We start from the raw sequence: 26315 nt of genomic DNA, 5'->3' as shown, positions 1-26315 counted from the left end.
ATGGCTATTATAATATTTCAATATTCCAGGCGTGTTACAACCAGGATTGGATCCATGTGTGTGGTGGCAGTTCTGGCATGAAATTGCTCCATTTCCCTGTCTCTGCCCTTCTCTCTTGTACCTCACAGTATTTTTTGATTTTCTGCTTTTCTGCATCTTTACTGTATTTAAAATAGCAATGAGTGGAAAGGGTATAAAGTGTTCTGTTAATGATGTAACAACTTAAATTTATACTGAAAAATACCAGCTCAAGAGGTATCTTTGAAACACGTACCTCTTGATCTGCACATTCTCACGGCACCAGTGGTGACTAGTAAGGTTTTCTTATCAGAAAAGGTTTTCAAGATCACAATCCCCCCACCTTCAAGGAAAATCCCCTATATCACACTTCCCCATATCTGGCCTATCTCAAAAGCAGTAGTAGTAGAACTAGTAGTTCTGATGCTATTTATTGAGCACCCACAGGGTGCAATAGACTGCATTTAGCATTTGAGAGAGTTCAACAAAAGCACATTCCTTGCCCACAAAGAGCTTACATTCTAATAGGGAGACACTGGTATAGAAATATATCTAAATTTAGTAATAATGATTGTGGTATTTAAGTACTTACTATGTGCCAAGCACTGTACTAACTTCTGGAGTAGATTCAAGATAACCAGGACCCACATGGAATTCACATTCTAAGTAGTAGGGAGAACAGGTATCGTATCCCATTTTGCTGATGAGGGAACTGAGGCACAGAGAAGTAAAGTGACCTAATGGTCACATAGCATATAAGTGGAGGAGCTGGAAATTAGAACGCATATCCTCTGACTCCCAGACATCTGCTCTTTCTATTAGGTCATGCTGCTTCAGAATAAATAATTGAATGTACGATTAAATATCCATTTATATATGTGTGGCCTCTAAGGGCTTTTTTCCATGAACAAACTGACAGTGCTGGAATCCCTCCTGCCCTGGACGAGTTTGCTTGATCTGGTTTGTTATTGTGGTAGTAATAATAGCATTTATTAAGTGCTTACTCTTTGCAGAACGTTGTATGCAACTCTTGGAGAGAATATACAGGTGGGAATTAGATCCAGTCCCTGTCCCTTGAGGGGTTCAATGTAAGACTCTCCTAGACTACTCCTCGAAGACAAGTTTCTCCGGAGTCTGATTTTGCTCTCGCTGGGACTAGTGACCATATTCATGTCAATGCTCAAACAGCACTACTGGCTTCATTTTGTGGCTAAATTGTTCTCTGGAGGGCTGCTGTGGAGAACCTCATTAAATAGTAATGCACAAACAGCGTTAGGTCAGAGTAATTGTATTATTATTGAACCCTGTTCTCCCAAGGGAATAGAGAAGGCATAAAAGTGCTTAAACACATTCAGGCTACCCTCGAGGATTTAAGCTTATCTACACAGGGGAGAAAGGGAAAGAGGATAAAATTTGTCATATGTAGGTGCCAGACACTGTACTAAGCACTGGGTAGATACAGTATAATAAGGTTGGACACAGTCTCTGTTCCACAAGAGGTTCACAATCTAAGTGGAATGGAGAAAGGGTTTTACAGATGAGGAAACATGTTTATGGTTAACTGAAGTGACTTTTCCCAGGGCCATACAGCAAGCAAGTGGTGAAGGTGAGATTAAAACCTAGGTCTGTGCTCCTTCCACTAGGTCATTCAGCTCTTCTACTCTTAATAATAATGGTATTTGTTAAGTGCTTATTATGTGCCAAGCACCATTCTAAGCACTGGGGTAGATATGAGGTAATCAGGTTGTCCCAACTGGGGCTCACAGTCTTAATCCCCATTTTACAGATAAGGTAACTGAGGCACAGAGAAGTTAAGTGACTTGCCCAAAGTCACACAGCTGACATGGTAGATCAGGATTAGAACCCACAACCTCTGACTCTCAAGCCCATGCTCTTTCCATTAACCCACACTGCTTCATGAGTGTTGTCCATGTTCCCAAGCATCATCAAGCCCCGAAGCTCCACCATTCATCCTCCACTCACCTTGAGCAAGTCACTTCACTTTTCTGTACCTGTTACCTCATCCTTAAAATAAGGATTAAGACTGTGCGCCCCATGTGGGACACAAGCACCTTGTATCTACCCTAACACTTAGTACAGTACCTAGGAAGTGCTTAACAAATACCACAATTGTTATCATTATTATTACTAACTCTGTACTCTCCCAAGCTCTTTGCACATTACTCTGAATAGAACAAGGGCTCAATATAATGCTAATGATTGATCTGCTGAACTACTGGTTGGTACTGCAGGACCAGGTATGGGCCAAGGGCATGAAAGTAAACAATTTGGCATGCCCTAAGCAGCAGATCCACTAACTGCTTGTTCAGTGCTACTGCTTGTTCAGTGCTATGCAGTTTAGAGTTAGAGTGAGCAGGTGTGTGGATGCAAAATAGCGGGTTTCCCTAAGCATTGGTTCTGCAAGAATGCAAGCCCTCACTTAATCAGTGGTATCTATGAAACACTTATACTGAGTGCAAAGCACTGTCCTAAGTGCTTGGGAAAGTACACTGCAACAGAATTGGTTGACGTGATCCCTGCATACAAGGAGCTCACAGTCTGCAGGGCTCACTTATCCATTCCCATTTTCCTCCTATCTGTAATTATTTTCTGTCTTTTCCTAAACAGGGCAGGGAACACTATTTACCAACTCTATTCTACTCACTCCACTGCCTAGTACAGTGCTCTGCTCACAGAAGGCACACAAATATTATTGATGGATTGAGTGGGGCAAAAGTGATCTGCAAAGAGCTTCAGGAATACTGGCTTCTAGGATTGATGGGGTCAATGGCTGAGATGTAGCAAAGTTCCTTTTCTGTTCACTGGAGAAAATGAGACCTAGAAAAGTCTGTTTTCATTTCAAGGTTTTCCTCATTGTCTTTGAGGGTGCAGAGTTAGAACTTCAGCTCCAGATGTCTAATCATGAAATTATCCAACTGGATAATGCCATCCCTGTCTCATTTCTAGCTCCTGGAAAGCTCATAAAACACATGGCAAAGTAAGGGTTATCTATCCAGGAATGAAAAAGCTCTTTTATTTGCCATTTTAGTTTTCCATAAATAGACTTGACAATACATCTAAAAGAGTTCAATGAGGATCAGAAAGTGCAACTGTGAATTCTTCCAAAAGAGCCCATTTCATTTAAGCACACCTTTCTTCTTATAAGGATTCTCATGTTGAAAAGAAATCTAGTGAAATTATTTCACATTTATATTTTAACATTTTTATGGCTTAGGGTTCTGTTTTCATTGCAACTTCAAGCAAAAGAGTAGATTGGCTTTCACTGGAGGAGAGGGTGTATCTTGAAAGGAGAAGGAGCATGGTCTAACGGAGAGAGCACGAACCTGGGAGTCAGAAAGACTTGGGTTCTAATGCTGCCCCTCCATTTGTCTGCTATGTGACCTTGGATAGGTCACTTAATGTCTTTGTGTCTCAGATACCTTTTCCATAAAATGGGGATTAAGACTAAGAGCCCCATGTGGGATATAGACTCTGTCCAACCTGATTAGCTTGTAACTAGCTTAGTACAGTGCCTGGCACATGGTAGGTGATTAAAAAATACCACTGAAAAAGTAAGTTCCACTTGACTGCATTTGCTATTGGAGAAGAGGGCATAAAAGAATTTCCCTTTATCTTAATTCTGAGATGGTTAATTTTCAAAAGACAAGACAGAAAAATTATCCGTGTATTATACTAATTTTATGTCCTGTTTTTAAAGATGAAATAAGCCTGCGAAATAGCACACTGAGTTTGATCTATGAGTAATACATTACTTCATCTAAGTTTCTTGAGGGCAGAATAATAGTGTTGTGATAAGCATCAGAGGTCATTTTTGAACTGGGAAATGTTTTTAGGGGTCCTGATATTGAGAATTTTCAATCTCGTTCAGAAACAAAGCAACAGCATCAAAGCATCTGTTGTTACAGATGACTTATTGCTTGCTGCTTAAGTTAGGAAAGTTGCCTCTTGTCAGTTTGGTGACTGGTAGATTTTCAGATAAACCACTTACTATTGCCTTCTGCCTTTTCTAAATACCATCACAAGCCTTCACCAATACCTTAATTACTATATTTTTAGGAGATTCTGTTGTCTTTGCACAAAGGGGCCTACCTGTGCACTTTGGGGAAACTTTGTCAGTGGTTAGAGAAGCATCAAGGCCAAAGGGACATGGCAAAGGGCTGGAACCAGGAAACCTGGATTCTAATCCCAGCTAGACCACTTAGCTGCTGTGTGACCTTGGAAAAGTCACTTCTGTTCTCTGAGTCTGTTTCCTCATCTCTAAAATGGGGATTAAATAAGTGTGCCCCTTAGACTATGACCTCTATGTGGGACAGAGACTGTGTCTGATCTGATTACATTGTAACTAACCTGGTACTTTCCTTCTTCTCCCCTCCCCTCTCTCTCCCCTCCTCTCCACTCTCTCTCCCCTCCTCTCTACTCTCTCACCCCTCCTTTCCACTCTCTCACCCCTCCTTTCCACTCTCTCCCCCCTCCTTTCCACTCTCTCTCCCCTCCTTTCCACTCTCTCTCCCCTCCTTTCCACTCTCTCTCCCCTCCTTTCCACTCTCTCTCCCCTCCTTTCCACTCTCTCTCCCCTCCTCTCCACTCTCTCCCTCTCTCCTTTTTGCTTCCCTCCCCTCCTTTCTCCTTCCCTCCCCTCCTTTCTGCTTCCCTCCCCTCCTTTCTGCTTCCCTCCCTTCCTTTCTGCTTCCCTCCCTTCCTTTCTACTCCTCTCCCTTCTTTTCCCTTCTTTTCCCTTCCTCTCTCCTTGCCTTTGCTCCTCTCTCCTTAGGGCTCCATTTCAAACCCTTTGGGTTGAGGTGAGTTGAGTAAAAACCAAAGAGATTTCTCTTTCATATGGATCTGACCTTTTTGTTGTAATAACTACTAGCTTTGACTGATGACCTATACTGCTTTCATTTAATTGTTTTTTTTCCTTGCACAGGTCATGCTGACTAGCATGCAACAAATTTTTACTGTTCAACATGAATTTGCTATGGTGAGATTTTTGTAAAAAATCCTCCCTTGGTTTGTATTCTAAGGAAATTGAAAGTTGGTTTTTAGTTTGCACTTAAATTACTGTGTTCTAAAGGTAATTTCTTCATTCAATTAACAGCTACTGAGGATCACTAAGGGCTCTAGCTCTCTAATCTAGTAGAGGACTCAGTTATGCGTAACATTTTTTTTTTAACATTTTTTTTTTTCAAAGCTGAGAGCCAAGTTCTAATTCCATCTCCAATCCTTGATGTGATGAGTGACTTGGAGTAAGTCACGTCTCTGAGTCTGTAAAATGGAGACTAGCTAGCTGCTTTAATCCGTGAGTCCTAGGTGGGGTAGGCGCTGTCTGATTTGATTCTCTTGCACCTATCCCAGTGCTTAGCATCTAATAAGTGCTTTCAAAAGATCATGATTGTTATTATATTATGGTGCTCACACTGGGTATTACCTATATTTGTGGGTGTGGGTGAAATGGCTGAATCTGAAATGTCACCCTAGATCACACTGTATGCAACTTAGAAGTCATTCCGCTTAGGAAGGTGGGCAGTGCATATTATACTTGCTAAATTTGCTGCATGCTTTTTTTTATCTTCAAGAATCTTAGGTCAAGAAAGATTCCTGTGACTGCTGTCCCTGAGTTGAGCTTATGACCTAGATGATCCAGAATTCATTTTTTAATGAATCCAGTTTCTTATTGGATCCACATTAGAAGCTGTATGGCCTAATAAGAGCATGGGTATGGGATGCAGAGGACCTGGGTTCTAATCCCAGCTCTGAAAGTTGGGGAAGTCACTTAATTTCTCTGTATCAATTTCTTTGAACTGCAAAATGGGGATTCAATAACTGTTCTCCCTCCTACTTGGACTGTGCGATCCATGTGGGAAAGGGCCATGTCTCATCTGATTGACTTGTATCTACCCCAGCACTTAGAACAATGCTTGACACATAGTAAGTGCTTAACAAATACCATATAAAATCCCCTAATCTAGTGACTGATGTCAAACTCTAAAAATTCATGGTAATTTCTTAATTTTCTGGGCTTTAAAACATTGGTGTTGCTGCCTTTTCTTGGCATCTATCCACAAAGACATTGTTGTCTGACTTGACATAAGGTCCAAAATTTCTATCAAATTCTCTGGGCATGAACTGGGAATATTTGCAATGACTTCTTTCCTGGAGTTCTCGCTAATGATAATACCTTTGGAAAGAGAGCCTTGGCACAAAGCTGTATGGGCCTGGTTGCAAATGATTTGTCTCTCATTCTTAAACATAAGAAAGGCAATCAATTTCCATATCTTTGATGAAGATCTACTTTGTTTAATGTACCACAGCTTTGTGTTTCAGTACCGTAAGGGCTAGACTTGGCACATAGAAAGGTAGTCAATCGCACCTTTCTACACTAGTGATTATTCTGAAGATTTTACTTCTCTCGGTTATCTAGTGGATAAGACTTTCTGGCATTGCATGAATCTTAATGAATGACACTATCTAGCCCTGCACAGACTTTGTTTCAATAAATTTGTGAGTGATGCATCAACTAACCCTGAGCTCTACCATACTGGATCCAGTTGTCAAAGCCAGACCTGAATCTTGGAAGAGTCTCCCTTGATGCACCAGTGTCTTTGTTTTCTTTTAACAGCTGCCATTTTGCAGATATAACAGAAATTGATAAGCACGTACTGATTTTTGCATATATTTATATTTTGTGCTGCCTACTGGGTCCCTGACTATTCCTCAAACCTTTATATCTAATTTTAATGAGTAACAGGTAGTCACAGGGCATGGAATAATGATAATGTTTAAAAGTACTTACTATGCTCTAAGCACCTTAACACTAGGATAGCTACAAGATAATCAGGTGGGATGAAGTCCCTTTCTCACAGAGGGAGAGTGCTCATTCTAAGTAGAAGGAGATCAAGTATTTAATCTCCATTTTACAGATGAGGAAACAAAGGCACAGAAAAGTTAAGTGACTTGACCAGGGTATCACAGCAAACAAATGGCAGAACTGAGATTAGAACCCAGGTGCATATTCTTTCCACTAGGCCATAGTGCTTCTCTATAGAATTTTTTTTTTTTTGGTATTGCTCAACTTGAATCTGATTGGGTTGAGTCTTATATGTGAAAATATTTAATGAACTTTTATTATCAGGGAGACAATGTCACCTAGTGGAAAGAGCACTGGACTGTAAATCAGGAGACCCAAGTTTTAATTGCAGCTCTGCCACTGAACTGCTGTGTAACACAGGGCAAATCATTTTTCGGTGTCTCAGTTGCTTCATCTGTAAAATGTGGATAATCTGGCTCCTCTCCCTTCTCTCTTAGACTGTGAGTTCCATGTGGGGAAGGGACTGTGACCTGATTATATCTTGTAGCTACCCTGTGCTTATCCCATTATAAGAGTTTACTAAGTACCATAATCATGAATTATTATTGGTACATTTTTGTGTTGATTTGAAAATACAAGAGCATTTCAAAAAGCCTATTCTTTTTTTCTCATTTTAATCCTCACACTCTGAACTCTTGATAAAGAATAGAGGTTGGCCAGTTAAGCCCAAATATCCAATAGTCAGCACCCTGAGGTATATATTTAGTTAATCTTCTACAGCTTGGAAGCCGGCTTGCTGGTGATACAAGGGATGACAAAGACTTCAAATCACGACTTTGGTATTTTTTGTCTTTTTGATTTGATCAAATACATCTTCTCTCTTTGCTCTTCATTCCCTTCCACCTTTCCTTTCATCAGTGCTTTCTTCCATCATGATAAAAGAATGTGTAAAGGGATCTTTTATCTTTTATCCCAAACCAACTTCCTAACCATCCATGTTTCCCACCTCTCTCCCCCGACCCATCGCTCAAGTCTTTCCCCTGGCTGAAACCCCCTTTTCCTCACTCTCACTAAATTAAGATAGTAACCTCCTTCAAATCCCTCCAAAAAGTTGACTCTTCCATGAGGCCTTCTCTGATTAATACTTCCACCTTTCTGTTCATACATACCTCAACATTTCAGCACTCTAAGGCACTTTATGTTTTTGTTAGCAGTTTATTTAACTTCCCATGTTTAGACCTACTCTCATGCTGTTTTAACTCTTCTAAATTAGTAGATATGATTTTGTGTCCGTCTTCCCCATCAGGTTAAATTCCTGGTAGGCAGGGATTTTTGCCTTAAATTCTTCCTCCAAGCACCTAAATACCTGGACAATATTCCTCACACAGGAGGTGTGCAGTACATACTTTACGCATATTGATTATTTTCTTCTTACCTGTCTTTTAGTGTGTATGAAAGCATAATGTATATTGATATTAACTAGCAATTATTGTCTTCTGAGAGAGTAGATGAAATGGGATTAAAACGGTGTTTTGAAGCAGCTGGAACTAGTGGGAAGAACACCGGCCTGGAATCAAAAGACCTGGGTTCTATTCCCAGTTCTGCCATTTGCCTCCTGTGACACCTTCGGAAAGTCACTTCACTTCTCTGGGCCTTTGTTTTCTCATCTGTAAAATGTGTTATAAATACCTGTTCTTCTTTCTGAATTCCGTGTAGGACAGGGATCTGAATATCTGTTACTGCCCTTCAGATATGCACTTAGTTCATTATTATATACTTAGTCCATTGCTTGGCACATAGAAAGCCTTAATAAATTCTGTAGTAATGATAGTGCTTATTATTATTATTGAGAGGGATTTGGGTTGAAGGTAAATCTCATTCTGCTAGGGTTGTGAAATCTAAGCTTGGTTTACCAGGAGGATTTACCAAACACAAGTTTCTTGAGGTTGCCACTAGAATATAGACTATCATCAGACCAATGTGAGAAGGGCATAGTTTTTCTGGGAAATTAATGGTCTCTCTGATTAAATCAAGTTTTCTTCCTTCCTCCCTCACTCCCTCCCTCAAGAGTTTTCTAATCTGTGTCGACAATGCTGTTCTATAATGATCCAAAAAGTACCCAACATTCAAGTATGACTGTATTTTGCAGTAAATTAATGTAACCTTATAAATTGCTTAGTGTGAAGCTTTTACTAAATAATTTTACAAGCATGGGAAATGAAGGGGCTGAGAAATGATTCCAGTTTTAGAAAAGAACATTCTCAATGAGAACATTACCATTTGCAAAGAATTTCAGGTCCTGTATGGAGAGAGGTGCCTAAATGGCAATATGTGCTCTGCTTTATGTGTGAAGGTGGAATCAGCTGACTTGATTTTCCTGCCAGCACACCTAACTCTATTAAAAATGAAAATTGGACTCAAATTATAACAGACCTACAAAAAAATCAATTTCTCAAACTTTTTCCCAGGAGATATATGTGTATGTACAATGTGTGTGTGCGTGTGTGTGTCTTTGTGTTTCTTTGCAATCGTTTTTGAATTTATGTAAGAGCAAAGTGCTTTGCCGGTTTATATTAGGCAGTTTATTTTGCCCTTGACTCCCGATGCCATAGAAGGTTGCTGCTATTTTGTTGGACTATTCCATAACAGAACTTTGCTTTAGACATTGTGCAAAAAGGTGAGAAAATGATTTTTTTGCCAGGATGGTTTAAACAGAAAGTCATCTATACAGGACTTCAGAGACCTGATTTTCCTTCTTGGTTTAACCCATTTGAAAGGCTTCATGGCCAATCCATATTGCAGTTCCTGAGTCTTCAGGGGTGCAGCATCCTCCATTTCTGATTGGAGCTGGAGGGTGAGCGGAAGAGGAGCAGAGTTTAGTAATGACATTTACTCCTCCAGTAAAGGTACTTAGTCCATGGCTCTGCTTGTAGTTATGATGGGTGGAAACCCCTGTCACTAACAACAGATAACCTTCTGTCAAAAGAATTTGGGGCTGAGAAACTCTGCAGATGAATTGAATGTAGTGACCTAGTGTGGTCTAATGGAAAGCGCACAGGCCTGAATGTCAGAGGACATGGGTTCTAATTCCCTGTGTACCCCTTTTTTGCTATACAATCTTGGGCAAATCACTTAATTTCTCTGTTCTTCAGTTTCCTTATCTGTAAAATGGGGATTAAATGCATTTTGATATAGATATATTTTTATGGTTTTTAAGTTATTACTGTGTGCCAGACAGTGCACTAAGAACTGGAATAGATAAAAGATAATTGAGTTAGACACAGTCCCTGACCCACAGAGAGCTCACAGTCCTAATCCCCATTTTACAGATGAGGGAAGTGAGGCACAGAGAAGTTAAGTGACTTGCTCAAAGTCTCAATCAATAGGCCACTGCATATAGTCTTTAAGTGTGTCAAACATTTGTCAAACACCGTTCTAGGTGCTGGGGAGATAAATGTTCATCAGGCCCAATATAGTCCCACATGGGGCTCACAGTCTCAGTGGGCAGAAGCACAAGTATCAAATTCCCAGGAATTTCCCCTAGGGCTTAACACATAGTGAACACCTAATAAGTACCATTATTATTATGCTCCTTAACACAATCCACTCATATATTTCTGCTTGAAATGCTTGATCCCTCTTCTCTAAAGGGCAGACTGTGCTTCAGACCGTGTGGCACAGCGTCTCTGCTGACCTCACAGTGGATATTCTGCTGTCTACCTTTAATGGCATTTGTTAAGCACTTACTATAGATCGATCCCTGTTCTAAGCTCTGGGGAATCTACAAGCTAATCAGGTTGGACACAATCCCTGTCCCACATGGGATTCACAGTCTTTATCCCCATTTTACAGATGAGGTAACTGAGGCACAGAGACGTTAAGTGATTTGCCCAAGGTCACATAGCAGACAAGTGGCAGTGCCGGAATTAGAATACCTGACTGTGGTGTTCGATTGCTTCTGGTCACAGCTCTGCTGTTCCACTCCTCAGCTGCCTGCTGAAGGTGATCCCTGAAAAGGTGATTCTTCAAGCTTACCCTTTGGAGCGGCAAGCATCCGAGGGTGGTACCAGGCATGAATGACTTGGCCAAGCCTCGCTATTCCGGCGGCTGTTTCTATTCCTGGAAACTAAGGAGGCTCTGGTACCCAGGGAGCCACGCGGCTGTAAGCAAACATCCAAGTTCTGTGTTTGCACGGTGCGAAGCTTGGCTGCTCAGATGAGACTGTGGAGATTCTGGCCTTCCAATAGGGAGAAGGGGAATAGTCCAGTCCATTCATCAAACTGCTCGCTGCTGTAGTTTCAAGGCAGGTGAAACAATAATAAATAATGCACACAGAGTTAATCTGTATCTGGAGCATTTTAATAAATAAAGAGTAACAAATAAATCTATGCAGGCTCATGGCCCCTTGCCAACCCCTATTTAGCAAAGGTAAATAACTCCCACTGAAAGAATCATGCAGCTAGATGGTTTTCTGATTCCTTCATCCTTTCAGATTGCAGTGATGGCATGCACACTTCTAAAAATGTGCGTTTTGGAAATGTCCATTTTTTTTGAAAACATGCTCCATTCCATTATTTCCTTTTTGTATTGAAATTCATCCCAGGTGTTAGCAGATTATCACGGCCTCCACCCCTCCCTTGTATGCTTCTGATCACACCTACAAATCGTGTTGCGGACTGAACAGCAGAAGTGCCTGATTAATTTGGGCAGTTATAGGGTCGGGGGGAAGGCTCCCACAATTGTTTGAATTGATCTCTTAGCCTTGCTCATCACAGGTCTTTGAAAAGATGAGGTGGCAAGGAAGACGCAGAATGGTGACCTCTGGCTTCTAGGAAGCTGTTCTCTCCAAGCCCTCCTTGCCACCCCTCCCCCCACCCCTACCCCTCACATTCTAAAATCCTGCCCCCTCTTTACCCCTGTACTCAAAACGAAAAGTTGGCACAGAGGAGAAAAAATGGTTGAGGACCCACTGGGTGTAATGCACTGAACTGCTTGGGAAATTACAACAGAAGCACCAGTCACATTCCTTTCCCACAAGGAACCTAGCAGGGGAGGCAGATAAAAATGTTTACAAATGGGGGAATTAGAATTAATCATATGACTGTACAATAAATCATATGCATGCATAAGTGTTGAGGAAGAGTATAAATAAATATGCAAGTGCTATGGGTAGATATCATATAACTTGGGGCACTGGGAGTAAATCAGGGAAGGCTGGTTGGAAGAGCTGGGCTTTTAGGAAGGGTTTGAAAGTAAGTGTTGCTGTAGAGGAATTATGAATGGGAGGTTGCCTGAGAGTAAGGACTGGTTAATTTAGCAGGAAGAACGTTTCCCATTTATTTAATTTACAGGATTCAGACACTCCCACAGATTTTTTCATTTGAAAAACTATCTCATGAAGGCCCTTAAATCTTCTGGGTCAGGATCTGCTGCAGAGAACAGACAATTCTGCTGGAGGTATCTGGAGTGGAGAGCGTGAAGGTGAGGGAATTCCAGAAGCTTGGAAAGGATTTGCTTTCTTCAGAGAGCTGTAATTTGTTTTGAGGGCAGAAAAAGACAAAGAGAAAGGAGAGGGAGGATAGATGAGCCCCTACCAAACCCACCAATCCCCCCTTACCAGTGAATTGGAGGGTTCTACCTACAATACACATTTGTGCCTGAGGCCAAATTTATCTGTGCATAACACACACACACAGATGAACAAAAATATAGAGGAAGGAACAGAGAGAACACATATGGACATAAAGCATTTGACTTATTTGAACTAACCATATGTTTGTGTTTGTGTGTGTGTGTGTTCAGTGTGTTTATTTTGACTCTGTAAATATTTGTCTTTTCTGTTAGAGTATAAGCTCCTCTGTTGTTTGGTAGTTCTCAAGTGCTAACTGCAGTGTTTCCAATGGGTACTTAATAAATGTTCCCATTAGGAAAGGGTAAGGAGAGAGAAAACACTGTTGTCTAGATCTGAAGATGTTAAAAAGTGGAGATTTACCCCTGCATGTGGGTCTGGGCATGATACACTATTCATATGCATACAGGTTGCAAGATATCTCTTTCTTGCACAAACAGGGTGAGCAAGTGTGCCCTAAGTCTTTCAGACACCAGTGGTGGTACAAACAGGGTCTGCTTCTTAGTCAGCACCTGAGATCACTACTGAACTGCACTGCCTGCTTACTTGACTGTAGAAGATAACCTTCAGCAACAAATGCCGCAATTATTATTTTGATTGGTAGTGTTAAAGATAGGGGACACCCTCTACCAGCTGATTGTGGGCTTGGTTTAGTTCTAGTTCTGCAGATGACAAGCTGTGAGCTATTCCTTCCCCCTTCCCTGCTCCACTCGGACATGGAACTGACAGTACCATTATGCAAATGATACAGTGGTTGTCAAGAGTTAGGGGTGCAGTCTGTGGACATGGAATGAAAATATCTCTCTCAGACTCGTGAGAAGTTGACTAGGTTGGGCCCTCATGCATTTCGAGGGTCACTGATGAATGTGGCTTTCATAGGGACAGTTCTGACAGTTGTCACTATTGCTTTTGCTCAAATCTGTGGAATTGAACCTTTAAACAAAACCACATGGTTGTGTCATAGCTCAGAAATGGACGCACATTTTCTATAGGAGAAGCACTGTGGCCTGGGATAGAGCATGGGTGTGGGAGTTGAAAGGACGGGGGTTCTAATCCCAGATCATCCACATGTCAGCTGTGTGTCCTTGGGCAAGTTGCTTAACGTCTCTGGTCCTCAGTTACCTCATCTGTAAAATGGGGATTAGAAGTGTGAGCCCCATGGGAGACAAGGGATTGTGTCCAATATGATTAATTTGTATCTATCCCAGTGCTTGGCACATGGTGAGTTTTTAACAAGTGTGATTATTATTATAGGCTGTGATCTGGAGAGCTGATGGAGGGAAAGAGGGAGAAAATGTATTTTCCTCCTAACCTGCAAGGAACAAAAAAGCCCAACAAACAAGGAACAACCTATTTTCAGCCACATGCTCGTACTAGTAAGTGAACTTGGCAATACCTGGTGTCTTTAACTATGAAGGACAACTATCTATATTATGAACAGTGACAATGAGTGGAATATACATTTATATAATATGTATATATATACATGTATCTATACATGTATTCCACTCACTGTCACGGTCTCTGATAATAAATGGAGGCATGACCTCAATTTACAGTACAGGAGTGGTACCAGTTGAGAACTAGGATAAGGTCTTTAAAGGTTGGCTTGCTATTAAGGCTAAGAACTATATTAATATTCAGTGAAAACTGATTATAACATTTCCCTATATTATAGTGCTTTTCTTTTAGAAACTTATGTCCTTTAATGTACCATCTCTTACTCCATATCTCTCTTTTTCCTGACATTCTCTCAATAGACTGAAGCTTAGAGGAAACCTAGAAAATGTCTTTTGGTTCATCCCTTGCTTTGGGGCATTGAGACAATTCCAGAGATGAGAGGAAATGTTCTTTCCAGGAAACATATTACTTGTGTTAATTATATACAATTTAACAGAATGCAAATTAAGAGTTGATAGATGTTCTCTGCCCACAAGGAGCTTACAGTCTGTTTTCTTATGCCTTTGCATAATTTGCATGCTTCAAATAGTAGTAACAATAATAACTGTGGTATTTAAGTACTTGTGTGGGCTGGGAATGTGTCCACCAACTCTGTTACATTATATTCTCCTAAGTGCTTAGTAGAGCTCTGTACACAGTAAGCACTCAAATACGATTGATTGCCAGACTCTATACTAAACATCAGAGTAAATACAAGATAAAAAGGTTGAACACAGTTTCTAGCTTATTTCCTCAGCCAGGCCAAGGGGTTTTAGACTAGGAGAGGTGGCCGTGGTAGAGAGATACAAGTGTGTGGGGAATAAAGTGGGTGCGAAATAGCTCTTAATGTATATGTTAACTGAGAAAGGTTCCTCTCACTTCCTACTCATGTCTATTAAATAGACCTGGGGTCATGTACACCTTTAGGTCTGCGACTGTTTTCTGTGGTCTCAGAAAGAGTGACACAAACCTGGACACTTGTAAGTCTAGTCATCACAGAAATGAATGTCTGTCAAGTTGCCTAATTTTTCTTCTGGTTAATTCACAGGTTAATTATAGTATTTATTAAGTACTTAACACGTGCTAAATGGTGGGTTAAGTACAGGATAATCAGATTGGACACTGTCCCTGTTCCCCATAGGAATCACAGTCGAACTGGGGTAAAGACAGATAAAATAACCATAATGAATCCGGGGGGAAAAAAATAGGGAAAGTGTGATGATAATGGATGACAAGCAACACAAATAAACAAATCTATATAACAACGTTAGAATAAGTGAATAAGGAGTTCTTGGATGATCCCTCAAGATTCCAGGCAAGCAGTCTAGAGTTATAAACCACCACTGGTCAAAACTGCAAAATATGAGGCTTTTGAGAAGTTTGTTTTCCTTCCAAGTTTGGCTAGATTGAGAGCAGTTTTTACTGTTCGAAGATCCTTGAGGATCTCTATTTACTCTCACAAGTGGTTAATACCAGTGTTCTGCACAGAGTAAGCCCTTAATAAATGGTACTGATCATTTGCTTCAGTGTAAACTTTACTCATTGTTGACTCTGATGCATATGGCTGGTGGAATGTATCTGAGCAATGTTCTGTGGTTATTTCAGGGTGGTGCGAACACTCTAGAGGGGAGGATGTTACCTAAAGCAGGGACAGGATTAAAGAAAGGGGAGGGGGGCATGTTGGGACAGGGAGAGATGCAACCTTTTTTCCCCAGTCATAGAGAGTTCCACACCAATATCCTTCAAACCCCAGATACTTTTTAAGTGAATGCTGTGTGATGCCTGCCTGAAAAACTGTAAATTCAGTTTAGGCTACAAGGTGGTGCTGTTTCATTTCCAAAGACAAAACAGCTTAGGCTGGCAAGGGCAGGGAGCATAGCCCTGCATAGGACAAGGTTTGCGGGTGGGGGAAACCTTGGGTCTCATAGCCGAGCAACACATTTGAAAGGGCAAATTCCAAATCTGTTTGAGCCTGTTCCAATTCAGTTTAATGGTCTCGTAGATAAGCCATATACACATATCCAATTTTCCTTCCTATTCGAAGACACCACTGTAGAAACATAGACAATATACATCACGAATGTGGAACCAATAACTCTGTTACACACCACATAGGAAATGTTTATTTTTAGTTACATTGTAACGAAACTGTGGCCTAGACTGATTGAGACAGAACATTCACTGTTCCACAATAAGGTTAGAAATACGTACCCTGCACACTATTATTTCCCTCCGATGAGTTAATATTGATGAGTCGCTTTTACCAGCTCTTTTCAGCCCTGACAACTCACAGGCTTTGTAAATGAAGATCAAAGCTCCTTCTTTACCTCTAACTCTACTGACTTGTGATATTAATAAAGATCAAAGGTCCCATTTCGTTTTTAGCTATTGGTATGCTAAACAATTCTTCAGTGCCACATCTCAGCGGAAAATTTGCATGCTCTGGAAAAAAATGGGAGACAAAGAATGAGATCTTCTGTCAGGATTTATCTATGTCACTTCATATGATACCCGTAGAAAGGAAACACGGATTCTGGTTGTTTCAATTTCGTCATTGACATGCTGTATGACGTGAGGCAAATTACATAACCTCTTTTTGTGCCTGGATTTTATCGTCTTTAAAATAAGTTTAATACCCACCCATCTCTCGTGAGCCCTGAGGAGAAATGCTTGTGCATGCCTTGATAGCTGTAGGTAGGACATTTAATGCAGAAAAATAGGTTTCTCTGGAGAAAGGGAGAACTTGCCATTTGGGGTTTGGTGACTCCCTTAGTTGTGTTCCAGGATGTCTGTCATACCCATGCATTTTTTGCCTTGATTCTTTATCATAAACCCTATTTAATCTTTTTAGAATGTCTTTGGTTCTATTAAAAAAATCAAACTATAACTACAAGCATATGTTGAGGCAGTGGAAGCTTTAATTTTATTTCCTTTTTTTAGCTTTATGTATTTTTTATTTCTGGACAGTATATCCATTCAAAGCTCTTCAGAAAATTTACTTTTTCAGTAAAGGGTTAAATATTGAAAAGGAAATCTTGATGTCAAATAATAGAGGACAGTGGAGCACTGAAGCACTTTTTAAGTACCACACACATTTCATATTCAAGTGGAAAGGGTTTGTCAACCTTTTAATTTCTCCTTAATTTTCTCTACAAAAATCGAACGCTTCAAACCGTCCCGGTAAATGAGAGGAAAAACACTTAACTTTATTCCTTCTGAATCTTCATTCTCTCTGCCATACAGAGAGCAAAAATTAATAAAATATTCTCTCCCACCCATCTGTGGTGAACTCTCTCTGTTCTCGGCTAGGCTACGGCAGATGTACTGACCTTGTAAACAGAGCTGTGACTGTTAGATTCTGAGCTGCAAGAAGCCTGAAACTCTTCTCCTGAAGCAAGGATATCCTTCTGCTGTTTTGGTTTGCCTCATTGATCTTGCCTTTAATTATTGATTTTTGTGCTTTTTATTAAATCTTCCCTGTGTGTACCCACTCCCTCCCCACCCACTTTAATTTTGATATCATGAGCCACTCAGGAACCAAGAACGGTTTCTAATTTTCAGGTGCATATTCTTTCCCAGCCTTCAGCACAGTGCTCTATGCACAATAGGCATTTTATAAGTTCTGTTACTATGAACATTATGTTTTCATGTCCGGGAAACAGGGAATCCGGCCAGGAAAAGGTATCTGAGAGGTCCTAGATGGCAGGGATTGTACCTACTAATTCTACTATACTCCCCAAAGAGCTTAGTACAGTGCTCTGCACATAAGCGCTCAGTAGATACCACTGATTGATTGAACTAGTCATGCAATCTGTGAAACCTACAATGACTATCATCACTTCCACATTTCAAAATTTTTAGCTTAGGCAACCTCTAAATTATCAATTTTTGCTTTAGTAGTGTGTTTTAAACTTCCCATTTAACAACTGCAAGGACTGATTCAAAATAGCCATCAAACAGATTCTCATGAACTATTTGCTCAGAGTAGGTTAGGATTTTTAAATCACTTCCTTTGATTTATGTCTGTCTCTTCAAGAAATCCTAAACTTTTATGTGCTTTGAAAAATGCCATCTCTTTGCTGCTGCAGTGACTCAAAAATGGAGAAAAGGAAATTAATGAAAATTCCCAGAGTTAATTCACCTTTGGATTGACAGCAAGCATGAAAACTTTCAGCCTTAATGCCTGAAAAGGAATTTAAAATAAAGTACTGCCTCAGTCTTGCAGTGCATACAGTGCCTCCTCCATGACTCTGGACAACAATCCCACACCCTGAATTTATGATGGCTATGAGTAATGTGTTCCTTATGCGAATTTTTTGGTCTAGTTTCATTTTTATAGTGCGTCATATGCTATACATAAACTCGCTTTTATTCTAAAATCCTTTGGCAAACCTACATCAGTATTTAAGGAATTGAAATCTTTCCTAAAGTAACAGAAGGGAGATAAAGAATGGAAGCACCCCGGAAATCCGCCTTTGAATGAACAATTGGTAAATTTAAAATATAGATTTGGATGGCTCAGGAAGGCTAAGAAGCTGCAGAAAATATGGTTTAATTACTGGTGATGTAAGTAATCAGCCAATACTACTCATTAATTGTGCATTGTAAGCAGAGTGCAATACTAAGCACTTGAAATCAATCAATTTTATAATCAATGGTATTGAGCACTTACTGTGTGCAGAGCACTATACTAAGCATTTGGGAGAGTACAATAGAGTTAATAGGTATGATTCCTGTTCCTGAGGAATTTACAATGTAGTAGGGGAAACATATCCTAAAATAAATTGCAGGTAAGAAGATGGAAAGTAATAGTTTAATGTCTGCCTTCTCCTCTAGATTATTAACTTCTAAGGGTTGGGATCACATCTACCCACTACATTATTCTGTGTGCTTAGTACAGTTGTCTGTAGTCAGTAAGGGCTCAATAAATACCATTGACTGTTATTTAGGTCACTGTTCATGTTGTCTAAAATGTAAGCAAGTTGGGGGCAGGAAGCATGTCTACCAACTCTGTTGTATTGTACTCTTCCCAAGTGCTTTGTACAATGCTCTGCACACAGTGAACACTCAAATACTATTATGACTTGTTCAAAAGTACTATAGGTAGAGGTGAAGATATAAGCACTTAGATGGAGCAAACTTGTTGGGGGTATAAATGAAGCGGAGAGGTTGCCCAAGGAAGATCTTCCAGATACTTAAATCCCATGGACCATGTGCTTCAAGTTTGGATCCAATTGGGAAAGTGCAAAGAACTGGATTCTGGGCTGAAGCTGAGAACTCCAGGTGTCTTTTTCCTGCACTTAAATTCAGGGAATTGTTCAGGGAAACAAATAATTGTTAGAGAAGCAGCATGGCCTAGTGGATAGAGCACAGGCCTGGGAGTCAGAAGGGCATGGGTTCTAATCCCTGCTCCGCTGCTTGTCATCTTTGTTCTTGGGCAAGTCACTTCACTCTCTGTGCCTCACTGACCTCATCTGTAAATTGGGGATTGAGACTGTGAACCTCACATGGGACAGGGACTGTGTCTAACCTAATTTACTTGTATCTGCCCCAGCGCTTAGTACAGTGCCTGGCACATAGAAAGGGCTTAACAAATACCATTGCATAACCCTGCCTTTCTCAATTTCACATCTTCTCTACAACTGTGTGGCTTCTTTTAACAAGACTGTTGTTAATTTTGGTGGAATCAGCTTCAGGCATCTACAGATATTTGTTTTGAAGTTAGCTTTGAGGTCAGGTAACAGTTTAGGTGCTCTGATAGTAGGGTCTTCAAAGAACTCAAAGGACATTTGTTAATGAAAAGCCAAAAAGGGATCATTTTATTGGCATTTGGCATCTGTAGCTGATCTTTGTTGAGATATTTTCACTGTTAGGGATGTTTTATCCATTGAAGGAATGTTGTCCTATAATAATATTTGTGCCCCCTTCACCAAGGGAAGATGTTTAAATCATTTTCTGTGAGGACAGAAACTTTTGAACTGGCTCTGGAGCATGTGAGTGATTGGGAAAAAGAACCCAAGGCATCCATTTTGGGTTGGGGTGATAGAGAAGGATCAGGAAGGAGGGATTCTTGGAGATATTAGGGAAGATCAGCTGATATGGATACACCAAGTTGCTTGAGTAGTTGAAAATGAGTAGAGCAAGGAGGGGCAGATTTGTGGTAGAAAACAACATATTTTTTCTCCCCAGTGAATTCCCTGAAAAACAATGGCACAGTAGGCTCAGGTTCCTCTAACCTGGAGGGAAAAGAGAACTTATTTTTCAGGTTCCTAGAAATGTCATTTTTTTTTTCCTTGGGGGTGATTTCCCTGGATGCCAGTCTCCTGGGAGTCCAGTGGTGTGGCTTCTGGTAATTCATTCAATCATATTTATTGAGTGCTTACTATGTGCAGAGCACTGTACTAACCTTTTGGGAGAATACAATACAACAATAAGCAGACACATTCTGCAACAAGTTTAACGGTCTGGAGGGAGTGATTGGTGAAACACCGCAGTTTAGTGGAAAGTACATGGGCCTGAGAGTCAGAGGACCTGGGTTTAATCTTGGCTAACCTGCTTGTCTGCTGTGTGACTCTGTGCCAGTCACTTCACTGTTCTGAACCTGTTATCTCATCTATAAAAGGGAGATTAATACTTTGTGCCCCATTTGGGGGCATTGACTGTGTCCAACTTGATTAGTTTGTATCCACTCTAATGCTCAGTACAGTATCTGGGACATACTAAGTACTTAAGTACCATTAAAAAAAAAGCTGGTCATAACTCTAGAGGGCTACAAATAAGTGTTTGCAGGTCAGCTTTGAGCCAACTAAGGAACTCACCTCCTGCCATCTGGATGGGATAGAGGACTAAAATCTTAGATTGTGTCAACTCTAGTCATAGCTCACGGGCAGGGAATGTGACTACCAATTCTGTTATATTTAATTCTCCCTAGTGCTTAGTATAGTGCTCTGCACACAGTAAGCACTCAGTAAATAAGATTGATTGTAAAGTCCTCATGAATAAGGAGCGTGTCTTGGGATCATGATATTTATTTGGTGTTTACTATGTACTGAGCACTGGGGTAGATACAAGATAATCAGATAAGCTGTCAGATATAAGGTATTAAGGTTGAATCATACAGATATAAACACCTGCAAAGATAATTTTGGATATCAGAAGTAGATTCCTTCCAAGAGCTTAAAAATATACTACTCATTATTTTTTACCTATTGAGTGAGTGTATAGGAGATATTACGATCTCAGAGATATATAGAAGGGAGTAAAATAATCTGTACATGCCCAGCCACTGTAAATGAATAAAAGACCCTAGCTATTCTTTGTGAATACATCGTTCCCATTAATGTTAATGGGTTGTATTCATACATCAAGAGCAGAAACAGTCCTCAAGGGCCTTGAATGGGTATTCATTCTGCTCACAAATGTATGTAATCAAATGTTAATGAAAATAACCTTGGAATATGGAAACAGATCCTTGGAAATATTTTCTTGCTAATTAGCAATTTCTTTGCAACACAGCAATAACCAGTTGTGGTTTTTAATTTTTTTTTTTAAATAAAATGAATTTGACAATTCCTGTGTCTCAAAATACCTGAATCCTGTATTTTAGACACGAGTCATCTCTGAAATAGCAATTGATTCTCGGTCAGGTGCTTGGGTCTGAAATGATATGAGTGTGGTGATATTCTCCTCCCTCATTAAGTATCCAGTTCCATTTTTTATTGTGCTGAGCTACTGAAGTCAAGATTGACAGGCACATAGTAATCAGGACTTCAGAAAATACCTAGTCCCCCCCACAAAGACTTCATTGCTCTATATGTAGTAGCAGCTGACTCCATAGGAGTTGAATTGCCTGTGAAACTCACTTTTTGCTACTAGGATTGTATATAGGACCAAAAAAAATAGATTATAAACACCTTGTGAGCAGAGAATGTGGTATATTGATAATGATGGATCAGTTAGGTGCTTACTCAGTCTCAAGCACTGTGCTAAACCCTGAGATATAAGATAATCAGACCAGAGTCCCTGTCCCACTTGATTTTCTACTGCACTTCCCCAAGCATTTAACACATGAATTGCACTCGGTGGGTGATCAATAAACATTTCTACTATAGGGCCCAAAAATATTCCTGAAAAAAAAGTTTCCTTGAGCCTGTGGTGAGCATTCAGCTCCTCCTGGTTTTGCTCCAGTTATTGATAGTTGTCATGATATTACTGGGGTTACAGTGATTCAAAATTCTAAGTGTGTGGTCAGGATTGATCCATCAACAGAATGATCCATCAACAGAATTTACTGAGCACAGTGTGCAGAGCACGGCAGTGAATGCTTGAGAGAGAAAAACATAACAGTTGGTAGACATGATCCAAATAAATCAAAGTTTTAACTACCCTCTTCTTCTAACCTTGTTTGAAAAGTGCTTAATTGGTTTGAATAAAATTTTAGATTGTTAGCATTTACTAAAGTCCTATTTGGTGTAGGCTACCAAGTCAGTCAGTCAATTGTATGTGAGCACTTACAATGTGCAGAACACTGTACTAAGGGGTTGGGAGAGTACAATACAACAACAAACAGATATATTCCCTGCCCACAACAAGCTTATGGTCTGGGAAATGCAAAACAAGAAGGAACTTATTTCCTGTCAATCTTTATCACCCTTTTATCTTTAATTACATTTTTGAGTGAATAATAATAATGGTACTTGTTAAGTGCTATGAGCCAAACACTGTTCTAAGCTTTGGGGTTGGTACAAGTTAATCAGGATGGACACAGTCCCTGCCCCACATGGGGTTCACGTTTTACAGATGAGGCAACTGAGCCACAGAGTAGTGAAGTGACTTGTCCAAAGTCACAGCAGACAAATGGCAGAGCTGGGATTAGAACCGAAGTCCTTCTCACTCTCAGGTCCGTCCTCTATGATCTTAGCACATGCCAAAAGAACAGGACCAGGTGTTGGAGTTGATATGATAGTGAAATCAGACACACTTCCATTTCCACATGGGCTCACAGCCTGTGAAAAGAACTGGTATTTTAGTCTCATTTTAAAGATGAGGAAACTGAGGCTAGAGAGATTAAGCAACGTCCCCAAGGTTACAGGGCAGACCAATGGCCGAGGTAATGCTCCATCTCCTGACTGCCAGTCCCAAGTGCTTTCCAGTAGGCCACACTTTTAGCCTGGACCTCAGTTTGCAGAGCACTGACTTGCGGCTTGGAATGACCTAAGTGTCAAGAGTAGCCTCAGGTCTTCTCAGCACCAAGTTGTGCATGCCACATATGCACCAAAACACTGCTGCAGGACCCTCTAGCATTGGTGGCAACCCAAGATAGATTGGGTCCAAGTAACTATACGACTGAGTAGCAGCATGACCTAATGGAAGGAACACGGGCCTGGGAGTCAGGGGACTTGGGTTCTAATTTCATTTCAGTCACTTGGTTGCTGTGTGACCTTCAGTTTCCTCATCTATAAAATGGGGGTTCAAAGCTTTCTCATTCATTGTCAAATTTACTGAGGGCTTACTGTGTGCATAGCACTGTACTAAGCTCTTGGGGGAGTACAATGTAACAATAAGCAGACACAATCCCAGCCCACAATGACTTAGCACCTTGTGGGTCAGAGACTGAGTCCGAACTGATTATTTCTTACCTACTCTAAAGTTTAGTACAATGTTAGGCACATAGCCCTTAATTACTGTTGTTGTTATTATTATTATTACACTAATTGGCAGGGGGTATGCAATTACAAGCTATTATCATTACTATTGTTCATACATTTCCCAGGACTCTACCAGTCTTTAACTGTTGCTCTTAGCTTTGCATAAAAACTTCCATGACAAGTCTATAAGTCTTCCTCTTAAGCTTGGCTCTGGGCTGCTATGGTGAAATATGGCTTCATTCAACCACTGAGGGTGGGTGGTGGTGGGTGAATGAAGACCTACATTTCCAAAGACCTCATAAGCTCCAGGATAACTGAGTAAATTTGAAGCGTAGGCTCAACTGGCATAGTCTGTAGCTAAATTCCAGTCATCTTTCTCTTCTGCTTTGCTCTAAACCTGGCCTCTTTAGCATACATAATTTGAAAGTAAATTGCATGTTATAAAGTGCCACTAATTATATGCCACCATAACTGTATTGTTATAACTTATTGTATCTCTCAGTTTTAAATTATCTCTAATGTGTTTAAAGTTAATATTTGATGAAAACCTTTTAATATTTAAATATTTTAGCTAATGCAACAGTTTCTGTTGAAAACTGGAATACATCACACACTCATATTTCGTGGAGATGATCCTGAAAGGCTCATACATTATCCCCCTTTCCATTTCCCTTTTGTGCCATTCATCCATTAGGCGATCACATCACTGTCCTGAGTTGCTGGGGGAGATTTGGCCAGTCTTCCCTCTTTGATTGCAATTTTGCAATGTAACACATATTAGCCTATCAACAATAAGAGGCTGGAGAGCATACCCCAAGCTTTATCTTTTTTACTAGATGGGACTGCTACTCACGTTCAGGCAATTGGACAGGGTAATGGATGCATCTTCTGTCCTGAAATATACCTATTCGATTTGTTTTGTCATGAATCATGTAAAGATGCAATGAAATACATCTGTAGAGAGGCATTTTTTTTTTGCGGGGGGAGGTGTTTGAAATGAGGAATTCAATTAGAGAGAAAAGAATAGGACAAGAAAATACAACAGGGTTTTCTGTGAGAAGACAGACTGACAATTGGGTTTGCTCAGTGGTATTTATTACACACCTTCTCAAGGCTGGTTATGACCTGGAGAAGTGGAAAGTGGGGAAAAAACACTGTAAACTCCTTCCCCTGACCCCCTAGAAGAACACCTCTCTAAATGGGATATGAATTGTGTAAGCTCCTCCTCTAGACTGTAACTTGTCATGGGCAGGGATTGTGTTTCCTGCCTTTCTGATATTGTACTCTCCCAAGCCCTTAGTTCATATAGGGGTTAGAACATGGGCCTGGGAGTCAGAAAGTCATGGGTTGTAATCCTGGCTCTGTCACTTGTCTGCTGTGTGACTTTGGGCAAGTCATTTCACTTCTCTGGGCCTCAGTTCCCTCATCTGTAAAGTGGGAATGAGACTGCGAGCCTCATGTGGGACTGGGACTGTGTCCAACCTGATTTGCTTCTATATACCCCAGTGCTTAGTACAGTGCTTGACACATAGTAAGTGCTTAACAAATACCAAAATGATTATTACTATTATTATAGTACTCCTAACACAATAAGCACTCAGTCGATCATTGAAAATGAAGACATTTAACTTGGTTTTGAATTATTTTCAAAGAACAATAGGAAACATTCCAAGCCAATGTCCTATTCTTCACAAACATGACCAGAGAGGGCAGACATACAAGGACCTATGTAACTGAATGTATCCAGGACAGAGCAAAGCCCTGTCCTTTGTTTCAAAACTTTCTGTTTTATGTATTCATGGTTGTGGGTGTTTCATGTATGCAATCCTGGCTCATTCCTGCATTCACTTATGCACTAGAGTTTGAATTTTAATAAGCAACCATTCCTCGCCAAGCAGGAATAAGGATTTTCTTTACTCAGAAAATAGTAAGCAGGCAATCCCCTTTCCTTAAGGGGTTTCCTGTCTTAAACGGGAAGACAAAGAGGCTGATGCTACTGGTTCTGTCACAGTCATGCAGATCCTGGTGATTACATAATCATAACCTTATGATTTACATAACTTACATATGTGGAAAAAGTTTCTGAAAGTTGCACTTTTCCCCTGAAAGACTGCATGATGATTCATTGCAACTAAGAGTTACAGAGCAGAGGGAAGCACATAGCTGCATTTAAATCAAGCAAAATTCAGAGGGCTTATCCATGATTTAAGTAATGCTAAACATGGACCTTGAAGTGGAAAATGGCATCAAGCTTTTCACTGTGGGTTTTTGTTTTTTGGAGAGAGGGGCTCCTACTAACTTGCAAGCATTCTGTATTATTATTATTATCATTATTAATAATCATATTGAGCACTTACTGTATGCAAAGCACTGTGCTGATTGAGAGAGTAGATTATAACATTAAACATTCCTTGCCCACGAGTTCACAGTCTAGCTCTACAGTCTAGTCTGTATTGGTACCTAGCACTTTGACTCTTGAAGCTTTAATTTTGGGCATTTTCAGTGAAAAACATATTTCTAGGGTTCAAAGGATTCCTATCACCTTAACCTTAGCCAATGTTTTATAAACATGCATTGGAATACTGTTCAGTCAATCAGTGACAGTTACTGAGTGCTCACTACATTCAGAGCACTGTACTAAGCACTTGGGAGAGTACAATGCAACAAAATTGGTAGACATATTCCCTGCCCACAGTGAGCTTAATCCTAGAGAGGGAGTTTATGAAAAATGAATCCAGCACCAGCCCTTACCAGA

This window comes from Ornithorhynchus anatinus, chromosome 19, assembly GCF_004115215.2.
Source record: "Ornithorhynchus anatinus isolate Pmale09 chromosome 19, mOrnAna1.pri.v4, whole genome shotgun sequence".
NCBI lineage: Eukaryota > Metazoa > Chordata > Mammalia > Monotremata > Ornithorhynchidae > Ornithorhynchus > Ornithorhynchus anatinus.
Note: the sequence above shows the minus strand (reverse complement) of the source record.